The sequence below is a fragment of the Arvicanthis niloticus genome, chromosome 21, assembly GCF_011762505.2.
Source record: "Arvicanthis niloticus isolate mArvNil1 chromosome 21, mArvNil1.pat.X, whole genome shotgun sequence".
Lineage (NCBI taxonomy): Eukaryota > Metazoa > Chordata > Mammalia > Rodentia > Muridae > Arvicanthis > Arvicanthis niloticus.
Window position 1 is genome coordinate 6287846 of NC_047678.1, and position 14022 is coordinate 6301867.

Below are 14022 nucleotides of genomic sequence, written 5' to 3' on the forward strand. Positions count from 1 at the left end.
CCAAACAGGTCTATCCCCACCCTTTAAGAAAGAAGGAAAAAGCAGAGGTAAGCCAAGAAGTAAAATCGCCAGGGGTAACATGGTCCACTCGTGTTCCATCAAGGCTCGAAATCTGGATCTGCAATTGCTGCTGCATCTGGTCCAACTCCCCAGTCCAATTCCCTTGTAAATAAGAAGAAAGATTATGGCTTTGAATAAATGTATCGTTCATAAATCTCAGAGGTGTAATACATAGATGTGGGTTGCTGACACGCAGCTCATTTGAACCACATCTGTGAGCTGATCCACATGGGCTTGGAGCAAATCAACTCTCTGATTGACCAACAGTATGCCTGATGCCAGGTATGCATCCACTTTCTGTAGAGTGGTCAAAGCCTCAGAGGTCTTTTCTGAAATTTGATTAACAACAGTAGCTGCTGTAACCTGATCAGCCAAGGCCATGCCTGCTGTCACAGCTGCAGCTGCAGAGATGGCAACAGCAGTGATAATGGCTGCAGTTATATCAAAATCTCTCTTCTGTCGAAATAAGGTCAAGGTCCCAGACGTCTGAATGGGGATAGGGATCCATAGTGGTATACTGGCTATTAGGGTCTGCTTATAGACAAGAGCAGACCAGCACTGGGACATAAAGCAAGTTACATTGGTACAAGTATTAAAGGAGTTGTTGGATAAGATGAAAAGAAATGGAAGATACACACAAACTGGAGTGAGGCATCACAGTTAAGGGTATAGGAGAAACTCTGTTTAGCAAAAGTGGCGCCTTTTAAGAAGGCAAGGGCATAGGTTTTGGAAAAGCAGATAGGATAGCCATCTAAATTCACTATATATACTAGGAACCCAATTTAGAAGAGTCCAAATGAGAACTGAGAGTGTCTGCAGATGAATCCTTCGGGAGGTCATTTTCAGGAACCGCGAGTCGTCGCGTCAGTCACTCTGGCAGCCAAAATGGGTTGTCTTCTTCCTGTGGAAAAACACAAACCACTCCCCTGGATCTTATTAAAATAGGATCCGGGCCTTTCCATTGACCAGTCAAAACATCTTTCCATTTTATCATTTCTTTTGGCCTACTTGGTGCCAGGCAATGGCGATCAGCCGCTGTATTGCCCTGACTGTCCAAATTCAAAAAATTGAGAGTAAAAAGTGCCAGAGAAACAGTAGCTCTTGGCACCGTGGGCAGAGCTTCCTCAACTTCTCCTTTTTGTTTTATCAAATAAGTTTTAAGGGTACGATGAGCACGCTCAATGATGCCCTGTCCCTGAGGGTTGTAAGGAAGACTCGTCAGGTGTGTCACCTCCATTTGGCGACAAAATTGTTGAAATTTTTGAGAAGTGTAGGCTGGTCCATTGTCAGTTTTAAGGATTTTAGGCTTTCCCCAGGCACTCCAAGCCTCGAGACAATGTTGAATATCATGGGCCGCTTTTTCTCCGGTCAATGGAGAGGCGAACATAACTCCAGAACAGGTATCAATGGAGACATGCAAATATTGTAATTTGCCAAAGGATGGGATGTGAGTAACATCCATTTGCCAGATCTGTAATGGCCTAATTCCCCAAGGGTTAATTCCGGTATGGGGAACAGGCAGGAATTGACAGAAGTTTTGGCATTGAGTCACAATATCTCTAACCTCCTTTCTAGTAATGTTAAATCGACATCGTAGTGTCTCAGCTGTCACATGAAACCTTTTATGAAAGGCTTTAGCCAAATCCAATTTTGGCGAAAGGGCAATTGCAATCAACTTTGTGGCTCGATCTGCCAGGTCATTTCCACGGGACATAGGTCCCGGTAAGCGTGAGTGAGCCCTAATATGAGTTATAAAGACAGGGAATCTTCGCTTAGCTAGAGTAAGCTGAATCTTTTGAAAAACTTCTACAAGTCTGCTAGATGTCTTAATTAAATCAGCAACTTCTAATGCTTTCACTGCATTAACCACATAGAAGGAATCTGAAACAATATTTAAGGGACCTGGAAAGATTTCCAGAACCTCTGACACCACTAGGCATTCCACAATTTGAGGTGAGGTTTCATGGTATTGTTTGGATGTAACCTTATCATTAACCACATAGACACCCACTCCTGTTTTAGACCCGTCCATATAAACTACCATTCCACCTGGGAGTAGCTCCTGAGACACAATATGTGAAAATATGATAGCTTGAGTTAAGGCAAATTGTAAGATGGGATGCTTAGGATAATGATTATCTATTTGACCATTGAAGGAAGTAACCAGCACTGCCCAAACATCAGAGGTCGCTGTTAGTATTTGGACTTGATGGGCAGTATAAGGCACTATCAAAACCTTAGGCTCCCTTCCAAAATGGGTAATGGCTGCTTTTAGTCCATGAAGGGCAAGTTGAGCAACTGCATCTGGATACCTTTCAATAATCTTTGTGGGAGAAGCATTGGGATGAATCCATAACAAAGGTCCCTCCTGCCATAACACAGCAGTTGGTTGGTAAGTGTCTAGTTTTAAAAACACGTAAGTCAAAGGTTTTGGTTTCATCTATGCGTTTTAACTGGGCATCTTGTAAAGCATTTTCTACTACTTGCAGAGCACAGCTCGCAGCCGGTGTTAAGGCCCTTTGTGAGGAAATATGAGCATCCCCTTCCAAAATATCAAATAAAGGTTTCAGCTCGGCTGAGGGAATTTTTAAAAATGGTCTTAACCAATTTATATCACCTAATAATTTCTGAAAATCATTCAAAGTATGTAAATGGTCTCTATGAATCTCTAATTTCTGAGGAATTATCTTTTCTGGATAGATAACCGTCCCTAAAAAGGAGGCAATTTCTGAAAATTGAACTTTCTCAGTAGCAACATGTAGACCCCACTGTTCCAAGGTGTTTAATAATAAGGGGTATGAGGTCTGTAAGGAATTAAATCCTTATGACACATAATAATGTCATCTGTGTAATGGGCCAGCAGCAGCAAGGGGAATTGTTTCTTAATTGGCTCGAGGGCCATTTGTACATACAGCTGACATATAGTGGGGCTGTTGGCCATGCCCTGAGTCAGAACTTTCCACTGATATCTTTTATCAGGTTCAAAATGATTAATAGTAGGTAGTGTAAATGCAAATCTTGGTCTATCTTGTGGACACAAAGGAATAGAGAAAAAACAATCTTTAATATCTATAATTATGATTTTCCACTGCTTAGGCAAGGCAGAGAGTAAAGGCAAGCCTCGTTGCACAGAGCCAAATAGTCGCATCTGTGCATTGATGGCTCTTAAATCATGTAAAAGTCTCCATTTTCTGGATTTCTTTTTAATGACAAATATGGGTGTATTCCAGGGAGAGGTAGAAGGTTCTAAATGACCGAGCTGCACTTGTTCTTTAATTAGTCTTGTAGCAGCTTCCAATTTTTCAGAGGATAGGGACCACTGAGGAACCCACACGGCCTCCTCTGTGAGCCAGGGTATGGGCATAGAACCCTCAATGGCAACTAGGGAAAACCCAGGCCTAGTCTTCCTGTGTTTGATTCTTGTGAGATAGGATCTAATCTTCCTTGTTCGTTCCTGCCAAGACCTTTCCCTTCTTTAAATCCCATTCTCTTTATAATGTTTATAGCTTGTGGGGAGTATTCACTAGTCAGAACTAGCCCTAGGTCTTGTAAGATGTCTCTTCCCCAGAGATTGACAGGGAGAGGAAGCACATAAGGTATAAAACTTCCTGTTTGACCTTATGGTGCCTGCCAAGTCAATGATTGAGAACTGACTGTGGTACTGGCCCCATATCCCAATCCTTGTAGGGAGTGGGACGATCGTTTTACAGGCCATGCCTTAGGCCACCAATTAGAAGAAATAATACTTTTATCTGCTCCGGAGTCCAGAATTCCAGTAAAGTTCTTCCACTCTATTGCTAACTGTAAGGTGGGTCTAGTTTTAAGGTCAACCACCAGATGAGGGAAGTCAGTTCCTGAGGAACCAAGCCCGTGAGCACCTCTAGGCTTCTCGGTAGATGGAAAATAATCATGTAAGCTTGGAAGGACAACCAATTGAGAAATCCTGTCCCCAGGGGAGATGGAGAATACACCTTGTGGGCTAGAACAGAGAACTTGAAGTTCTCCGGTATAATCCTGATCTATTACACCGGGGTGTACCACGAGCCCTTTTAAAGTAAGAGGGGGTGGCCTAAAATAAGGCTGACACTTCCCCCTGGCAGGGGGCCTCTATAATCAACCGGGATCGGCTGCACCCCCATGTGTGGCATTAGTAGGACTCGGGAGGTGGAATGGAGGTCCACTCATGTGGAACCTCTTGTGGCTCTGCAGCAAAAAGAGTCCCCTGAGTGTTCAGCAGTGTCTCATATCTTTTGGGGCCCTGGGATCTTGGGCCCGCATATCCGTTTTTTGAAAAATTTCCTTCCTTAATGGCTGAGGGATTTGGAGGGAGGATCTGACCTCTTATATCTCTAACAGAACGGCAATCCCGAGCCAGATGATAGCCCTTTCCACACCTAGTGCACAGCTTTGATGGTATTTGATTATTTGGGTGTTGCAGCCTGTACTGCCCGTTCCGGTCCGAGGGTCAGGGTCTAGCGAGAGAGAGAGTGGGGATAAAGGGGAAGAGACGCAAAGAATGGAGACAAGACAGAGATTCTGATCAAGTCTCTTTTATTGAAGGGAATTCTGAGCTATTTATAGGCTTTTGCCACGTGCCTTGTAGGCGCGTGGATACCACGTGCCTTGCAGGTGTTGATATGACATAAGCCTTACAGGCGTCTATAGTGTGGACAGCACGTGCACCGCAATGCCTTGCAGGCGTGGATAGCACATGCACCTTATAAGCATGTATGGTGTAGATAGCACGTGGACAGCACGTGAACTGCATGCCTTGCAGGCGTGGCCACCAAGTGCACCTTGCAGCTGGGGGCAGTAAACAGCAACACAAAATATGTGGGATATCAGAGTGTGCTTCAGCTGTTGTAGGCTATTGAAAACCAAATCTTTCATCAGGGTATATGGTTCCAGATGGCTGCAAAGTTGATCTAGCCGCTTTCTGCTAAAGTCGGCTCCCAACAGGTCCCCCTTTTAAAATTTTTTTTCAAAAGGGAAGGCTGCGAAAACTTACGGAAACCGTGCCTGTCCTAGGTTGGAACAAAGGACCCCAGCCTCTCTTTCCAGTCCTTGGATACTCAACAGCCATTGGTTGAGCTCCTGTCTTAGGATGGTGAGGCCTCCCTTCTTTTAGGGGCAAGGGTCTCGGTATGCTCTCTTACCCGTCACTGACTATCCAGCTTAGCGCGTAAGTTAGGGGTTAATCCTCATCAGTCTTGATGACAGAGGTTTCATAGTCCCCTACTTCCAGCCTGTAATAGTGGACCTGTATGGGTTTCATTTGTATAGTATCTCGTACAAAAGCCATCAGTTTGTTGAACCTTATTAACCCAAGAGACAAGAGACTTAGCAATGCCTGAACAGTCAGTATAAAAGCAACACTCTTTTTTAAGGGTAACACATAACTCCCTCTATCAGAGGAGTAAAAAGTGTAAGCCTCTTCTATTCTGTTTATAAATGTCTTATATCAGAATCTAAATCTATATAAATACAAAACTGATCATAGCTTTGATCTAAAGAAAACTAAGGAAATCACTGTTCCTGCTCTAGTCAATCTCAACCCCCAAAAAACAACTATAGTAACTGTGGTAGTGGGTTTTCTCCTAATCTAAATTCCCACTAAATCTAAAACAATCTAGTTCCCCACTAAATCATAAGTCAGGGAATCAAGAGTCCAATAGAGCCACCCTGGAGATATGGGTGGTGATGTCTTCTTCAGCACTGATAACTTCCCAAGTCAGGTTTACTCGTTGATCTGTTCCAATTTGAAGGCAATTGTGAAGCATCTTCATGTTTCCTGTGAAGAAAAAATACGCTTCTCAGGGGGTTTCTCCTCCCTGGATTTGTTATTGTTGTCTATTTGTTTAATCAGTCTCTCTGGCAGCCAACGTGCAGCATCTACAGTTTGGGAATATATGCAAACAGAACCTCTTCCCCAGATAAGCACTGGGTCTGGCCCATTCCAGGTTCCAGTTAATGGATCTTTCCAGAGGACTGTTGCAAAATTTATTTTTGTATCAGGATGCCAGAATCTATCTGCAGCAGATTTTCCTTCAGAATCCAAATTTAAAAAATTTAAAATGAAGAGTGCATGATGAAGGATATTTCTGGGGGATCCCTTGGTAGGGTACCATTCCCCCTTTTTAATTTTTTCAAATTGACATTTAATGGTTTGATGTGCCCTTTCTACTATACCTTGGCCCTGTGGATTATATGGAATACCCGTTTTATGTAGTATTCCCAATCTTTCACAAAATTGGTGGAAACTGGAGCTTGTATAACCTGGGCCATTGTCAGTTTTTATCTGTTTAGGCACACCCATTACAGCGATTGTAGCAAACATATGAGCAATCACATGCTTGCTTGCTTCTCCAGTTTGTAATGTTGCATAGATGAAACCACTGTATGTGTCTACACATACATGTATATATTTTTGCTTGCCAAATTCATTATAATGAGTAACATCCATTTTCCAGATACTGTTTGGTATCAGTCCCTTTGGATTTACACCCAAATGAGGAACTGGTAAAAGTTTAACACATGATTGACATTGTTTGACAATTTGTCTAGCTTGTTCTCTGGTAATTTTAAACATAACTCTTAAAGTTTTAGAATTAAGGTGATGTAACTCATGAGCCTTTATGGCCTGATCCAAATTAGATTTTTGATTTGATAAAGTCACTGCAGCTATTCGAGTAGCTAGGTCTGCCTTGGTATTTCCTTCAGAGAGAGGACCTGGTAGCCCACTGTGGGCTCTCAGGTGTCCTATAAAGAATTTACACTTTCTCTTCAAAATTAATTGTTGGCACTGTAAAAACAAATCAGCTGCTTCTGAGGAATGCTTTATTTGTGCAGCAGTTTCTAGCAGAGGGATAGACTGAGCTATGTATGAGCTATCTGTATAAATGTTAATGGGTTGATTTGGAAATGCTTGAAACACAGCAATAACAGCATGTAATTCAACCAATTGAGCTGACACAGATGATGTAGCAAAGGAGATTACTTGATCTTTAAAGGCATAAGCAGCTGTTCCTGATGAGGAACCATCAGTGAAAACTAGCAATGCTTCCTTGATAGGTTCATGTGCAGTACGAGATGGAAAAACAAATTCATGATGATTACAAAACTGAACCAATTTATCTGGTGGATAATGATTATCTATCTGACCAGCAAATGAGGCACATGCAATAGGCCAGACTTCAGAATTCTGCATAAGCCAATCAACCTGATGCCTTGCATAAGGTTGTACTATGACATCAGGATCTTTTCCAAAATATTTTTGACTGTTATCTCTGCCTAACATAATCATATCTGCTACAGCTGCATAGTATGGATTAAGAACCTTCTTGGGGGATGAGGGAAGATGAACCCATAATATGGGTGCAGTTTGCCAAAAAACTGCAGTAGGAGTCAGTTTAGTGTTAAAAATAAGAAAATATAAAGGCTTAGAATAATTAATATGAGTTACAAATTGGGATGAAATAGCATTTTCTACCTTCTGTAAGGCTTTTCTACCCTCCTCTGTTAGAGCCCTGCCAGATTTAGGGTCAGGATCTCCCTTGAGAATATCAAACAGAGGCTTCAATTCTCCTGTTGTAAGTTTCAAATATGGTCTTAGCCAATTAATGTCTCCCAGTAGTTTTTGAAAATCATTAAGTGTCTTAAGGGAATCAGTCCTCAGTGTGGCTTTACTATTAATAATACTTGGACCATTAATCTGAAATCCTAAATAAGTATATGGGTCTTGTAATTGCACCTTTTCTGGTGCTATTTGTAACCCTGCAGTCTGTAAAGCTGTTCTAAGATCATCAAAGCACTGGAGTACCTGTTTTCCATCTTTTCCAGCTATCAAAATATCATCCATGAAATGAATCATGTAAATTTGCTTCCACATAGTTCTAACACCCTCTATGGCAGAAGCCACAAACTTTTGGCACAAGGTAGGACTGTTAGCCATACCCTGAGGCAATACCTTCCATTGATATATTTTCATAGGTTCTCTAAAGTTTATAGAGGGAATACTGAAAGCAAAACGTTTTCTATCATTAGGATGTAAGGGGATAGTAAAAAAACCAGTCTTTTAAATCTATAACTATTTTATAATAACCTAAAGGTATGGCCACTGGTGTGGGCAGCCCAGGTTGTAAGGCTCCCATTTTAATCATGGTTGCATTAACAGCCCTCAAGTCTTGCAACAATCTCCACTTTCCTGATTTTTTCTTAATGACAAATATTGGGGTGTTCCAGGGAGAGTTACCCTCTTCCAAATGCCCTGCCTGTAATTGCTCCTGCACTAGCAACTGGGCAGCTTGTAATTTTTCTGTGGTTAGGGACCACTGATCCACCCAGACGGGCGAGTCCCCTTTCCAGGTGATGGGATCCGCACAACGTCCTAGGGGTGCAGCTGAATCAGTAGCCCCCATCAAAAATACCCCAAGCCTCTTCTTTCATTGTTACCATAAACTTCAGTAGGATGAATAATTTCATCTTCACCTTTTCCTAATCCTTTGTCTGGGGAAAGCTCAGAGTTTACCATTTGAGCCATGATTACTTCATTAGGGCTGCACATAATCAATCCCAACTGGGATAACAGATCTCTGCCCCAGAGATTAATGGGAAGGCCTGAGATGACATAGGGTTGTATATTTCCTGTATTTCCTTCTTTATCTTTCCACGTTAGCACCTTAGAGCTTTGTAGTGGATTTTGACTTTGGCCAATACCCCTTAAATTGGTTAAGGTTGGGGTCAGAGGCCAGGTAGCAGGCCAATCACTTTGTTTTAGGATAGTCACATCAGCTCCTGTGTCAACCAAGCCTTAGAATGCCTTTCCATCTAGCCAGATTGTCATCATAGGTTTTTGTTTAACTATAGCCTGTACCCAGTATGCATCAGAGGAACCAAAACCTTGATCCCCTCTTTTAGGATTCTTATATTTGTGATTAGTAGGGTACAATGGAAGTAACAATAGTTGAGCTATCCTCTTTCCTGTAGGAATGGTGACTATGTTCTGAATTGCCTGCGCCATTACCTTAATCTCACCCTGATAATCATTATCTATAACTCCAGGAAAAATTTGTAATCCCTGCATAGTAGTACTGCTTCTTCCCACTATCAGGCCAAACACATTTGGATAGAGTGGTCCAAACACTCCAGTGGGTAAAGCCTGAGGTCCCATTTCTGGGGTTAATACTGTGTGGGTGGCAGAACTGAGGTCCAGTCCTGCGCTTCCTGGTGTTGCTCGACTAAGTTCAGAAAGGGATTGGTATTTGCTGGTAGGACACTGACTGCTTCATAAGCCTGTTTTGGCTTGTGTCGGTTCGGGGCCTGGAGCTGGCCCCTGTTCCCGTTTCCCTGATCATAGAAAAGGGTGTTACCTTGTGCGTCTCTTTTAGACATACAATGACTAGCCCAATGCCTTCCACGTTTGCAACGTGGGCAGAGCCCAGGCTGTTTTCTGGGCTGTCTCTGGCTTAACTCATTTTCTACTTTGCAATCTCTTGCAAAGTGTCCAGGCTTACCACATTTAAAACATGCCTTTCTGTCTTTATTTGCCAAAAAATCTCTTACAGATTTTCCTTGCATAGCAGCTGCCATAGCTAAGCCCTGTTGATAAGAGGGACCTATGTCAGAACAGAGTCTGATATATCCCGTAAGGTCTGTCTTTTTCCTATAAGGTCTAATGGCCGCTTGGCAGGCAGGATTAGCATTTTCATATGCAAGTTGTTTCACATAATCTACACCTGCCTCTGCATTGCCAAAAATCTTCCCTGCTGTTGTCATTAATCGATGAACAAAGTCAGAAAATTGTTCATCAGGCCCTTGCCTGACTGCTGTTAAAGATGCACCAGGGTCTCCCTTTACTGGGAGTTTACGCCAAGCCTTCATGGCTGCATTTTGAATTTGAGCATATAAACCTGGGTCATATTGCATCTGGTTATCACTAGAAGCAAATTGCCCTTCTCCTACTAAGGCATCAAAGGACCAACCATTGCCTGCCTGAATGTTTCTCCTAGCTGTCTCTTTACAATTCTCATGATACTCTGATTTCCAAATAAGATAGTCTCCACCACTAAGAACTGCCCTCACTAACATATTCCAATCACTAGGAGTTAGCCACTCCTCTGCAACAGATTTTAAAATTGCAAGAGTAAAGGGAGCAGTGGCACCATATTGAGATACTGCATTTTTTAATTCTTTAATAATTTGAAAATTAAACCCTGTGTGATGTCTCCAAGCAACCCCTTGAGCGTCTCTGGTCTCTGATACAGGGAAAGCCTTAGCGTCTCCCTCCTCTGGCTGATCTTTAGCTGAACTAAAGCTAGAGGATAGGGACTGCCTTTGGACACCAGGTTGAGGAACATGAAAATCCGGGGGATTTTCGCAGTTAGTCTCTTGAGACCTCTTTCCTGTCCTTAATTTTTGTAACTGGTTACTTAAGCCCTGATACTCTTTTTCTAACTCTATCAGTTGTTTAAGGGTAGTAATTTTGTCCTGTAACTCCTTTTTAGGATCTACAACCATTGTCTCCATTGGGGGAGCACTTGGAGGTAGAGGCACATAGGGAAAGGGCATTTCAGCGTCATAAAATTTAACTTCCTCTTCCTCTTGGTCAGCACAATCTGGCTCTGACAAATTGTCATCAACCTTTGGTTGTATTTTGGATTCTAACTTACGCTTCTTTTTATTTTGAACCAAAATGACAGCATTCAAGAACAAAAGCAGAAAATTAACACATGTGAGCAGCAAACAAAACCAAAACAGAGAGTTGAATTCAAGCTGACTAATTTTGGATTCAGGTTGACTAATTTCTTATCCCATTTTCCTTACCTTTCTCAACTCAGCAGATTCGTGATCACCTTCTTCCAGTAACGTCCCTCACTGGGTCTCTCGTTCCCGCTGCCTCTCATTGAGCGCCAAACTGTTGCAGCCCGTACTGCCTGTTCTGGTCTGAGGGTCAGGGTCTAGCGAGAGAGAGAGTGGGGATAAAGGGGAAGAGACGCAAAGAATGGAGACAAGACAGAGATTCTGATCAAGTCTCTTTTATTGAAGGGAATTCTGAGCTATTTATAGGCTTTTGCCACGTGCCTTGTAGGCGCGTGGATACCACGTGCCTTGCAGGTGTTGATATGACGTAAGCCTTACAGGCGTCTATAGTGTGGACAGCACGTGCACCGCAATGCCTTGCAGGCGTGGATAGCACATGCACCTTATAAGCATGTATGGTGTAGATAGCACGTGGACAGCATGTGAACTGCATGCCTTGCAGGCGTGGCCACCAAGTGCACCTTGCAGCTGGGGGCAGTAAACAGCAACACAAAATATGTGGGATATCAGAGTGTGCTTCAGCTGTTGTAGGCTATTGAAAACCAAATCTTTCGTCAGGGTATATGGTTCCAGATGGCTGCAAGGTTGATCTAGCCGCTTTCTGCTAAAGTCGGCTCCCAACATTTGGGCACTCCTTCTTCATATGTCCCGCCTTTCCACAGGCAAAGCATCGAGCCATATGTTTTGAAGGGAATTTTCCACGATTTTGACCCTTAAGGAGGACTGCAGCCATTTCTAAGTTAGCTGCTGCAAGTCCGGCATTAGTAAGGTGACCTCCCAAGCCAAGGCAGACTCTTAACAAGTCTTGTAGCCCTTTGGCTCTCCGAGGAGCAATGGCTGCACGGCATTCATCTGTGGCATTTTCAAAGATCATCTGTTCAATTAATGGCATTGCTTTCTCTGGTTCCCCAAAGATTCTGCCAGCTGCCTCGGTCATGCAGGCCACAAAGTCAGAAAAAGACTCATTAGATGTCTGAATTATCTTTGACAAATAAAGGTTACTGCCTTCCTTCCTAGGGAGAGACTTCCATGCCTTTATTGCAACTGATGCTATCTGTGCGTAGACCTGCCAAGGGTGAGTGGTCTGGTCATTCACGTGTATGCCAACTACAGCCAGCATGTCAAAAGTCCATAATTGCTGTCCCTCAGTGTTTGCATTAATCCTGGCTTGTGCTTGCAGTGCCTCATGCCACAAGGATTTCCACTCTAGGTATTGGCCCATATTGTTAAGTACCGCCTTCACTGTGTCCTGCCAGTCTCCTGGCATCATAGCAGCTGTACTTAATCTCTCCACTTGGGATACAGTAAAATTAGCCCCAATTCCATATGCGTGTACTGCCTCAGCTAATTCTTTGACCTGCCTATACTCTACTGGGGCATGAACACGAGCGCCTTCTGCTCCTTCAAAGACCGGAAATGCAAGCTGTAGCTGTCTCCGATCTCCTGGGCTGAGAAATGAATTAGAGATGCTGCTCGGGGCATAGGCCAGAGGCAAGGCTGGGGCCGAGGGATTCAAGGTCTTTCTTAGTCTTATCCCAGAACGGCTATTTTTTTGCATAGGTGGCTGCTTCCTCCTCTAGGCTCTCCTCCTCGGAGCTGCCAAGGTCTATGGCGGCAAGCTCCTTAATGGGATATAGAGGGGTCCTTTTGACCTCCACTCTCTCTCCACCAACGGGTGAAGGGTCCTTAACCTTAATAGGCCCTGCAGTGGCCCCTGTTCCTTTTGAGTACTCTTTTCTATGACCAGGCTCCTTGGCCTGCCTCTGTTGCCCAGGCTTTTTTGCCTGCTTCTCCTTTCCAGGCTCCTTGGCCTGATCTATTTCCCCAGGCTCCTTGGCCTGATGCCGGCTAACACGCTCTGTTTCTGATAGCCTGGAGTGGACCTTTCTTGAAACCTCTTGACTTGCAATATTACAATATTATATTGTAATAGCTCTGCTGCGAGCTGGATCCTCACAACACAAATAAGCTAAAAGCGAAAGCAACGCAAACAAGAGGCCAACTAGTGCAATGAGTGAAAATCTGCTTGCAACCAAGGCTTCCACCCCAAACATACCTCTCAGAGACATACTTCGATCCTGTAGTCTTTTGACCCGCCCCGAATCTCGGGGGGTCTCCCTTGGCGCCTTGAAATACCCGGGTTTTAGCACCAAATTGTTCCGCGCCCCTTTTCGAGTCCCCTTAGCCTGTGAAAGAGACACGTGAGGCAGTGTTCGGGTAGTTACTACACCGAGGCTTTATTCTTGTATCAGCAGAAGCGGAAAGACCCAAAGCCCAGGAAAGGCACTGCTATATGTACCCTAGAGTGGCGTGTTCACTTCTGATTGGCTGTTCACTCATCACCCCATATTACACCCCGGGGATGGGCAGTGACTTTGGCGCGCTTTTGCCTTTTGCACCTGGGCAGTTAGTTGTTTACTTGTGGGAGCACAGGATGCCCACGCCATCTTGTAATGGCAAATGTTGTCATGCTCACTGCGGCTCCTAACAGTATTTGTGACATCATTTTATAATATTGTAAGAACTAAACAAGAAATACACAATTTCTGTTCCTGATGTTTCTTTTTTTGTTTTTTATTCTCTCTGAGACACTACTTTATTTTATATCATTAATTAGTGAGTATTTTATTAAGAATGGAAACATCCCACTATGACTTAAAGTATATTATATATTAGATGTCTAATATTGTTTAAAATTGTATTTAATATTATTTAATATTTAATGTTATTTATTTATCATGTGTGTATTTTCTCAAGTATAATGGTAGACTTGATTCTTACTCATATGCACCTTGGAATATTTATTTTGTTTACTGTTAAGTCTTAGAGATTTCTATCCATTCATTCTGTATATTAGACTTTAATGTTTTTAAATAATTCATAAAATATGTCTATATATACAATAATTCTTCCTACTTATTTAGGTCTTTGCCTTCTTTTATCAGCATTGTATTCTTCTTAGCAATTAAGTATCAAAAGTGTTTCATCTATGATTATATATTTCTATCTTTTTTGAGTAGTTGAAAATTTTATTTTATTTTATTTTTAATTTTGCAATTCAGGTCTGCAGTAATGTTCTAAAAATCACAATTTTCTTGTGACTTACACAGTTTGTTGTGTATTTCAGTGCTATTCTTATTTGTT

The 14022-nt window shown here is 42.7% G+C and overlaps 1 pseudogene across 1 annotated transcript in view; it reads left to right on the forward strand.

The window, feature by feature from the left end:
• Positions 1 to 2367: 2367 nt before the first annotated feature.
• LOC117693454 (heterogeneous nuclear ribonucleoprotein K pseudogene) overlaps positions 2368 to 14022 on the forward strand; it is a 46626-nt pseudogene continuing 34971 nt past the window's right edge. Inside the window, exon 1 of the transcript XR_013105553.1 lies at positions 2368 to 2452. The product of XR_013105553.1 is annotated as a heterogeneous nuclear ribonucleoprotein K pseudogene (transcript). The remainder of the gene's footprint in view (positions 2453 to 14022) is intronic.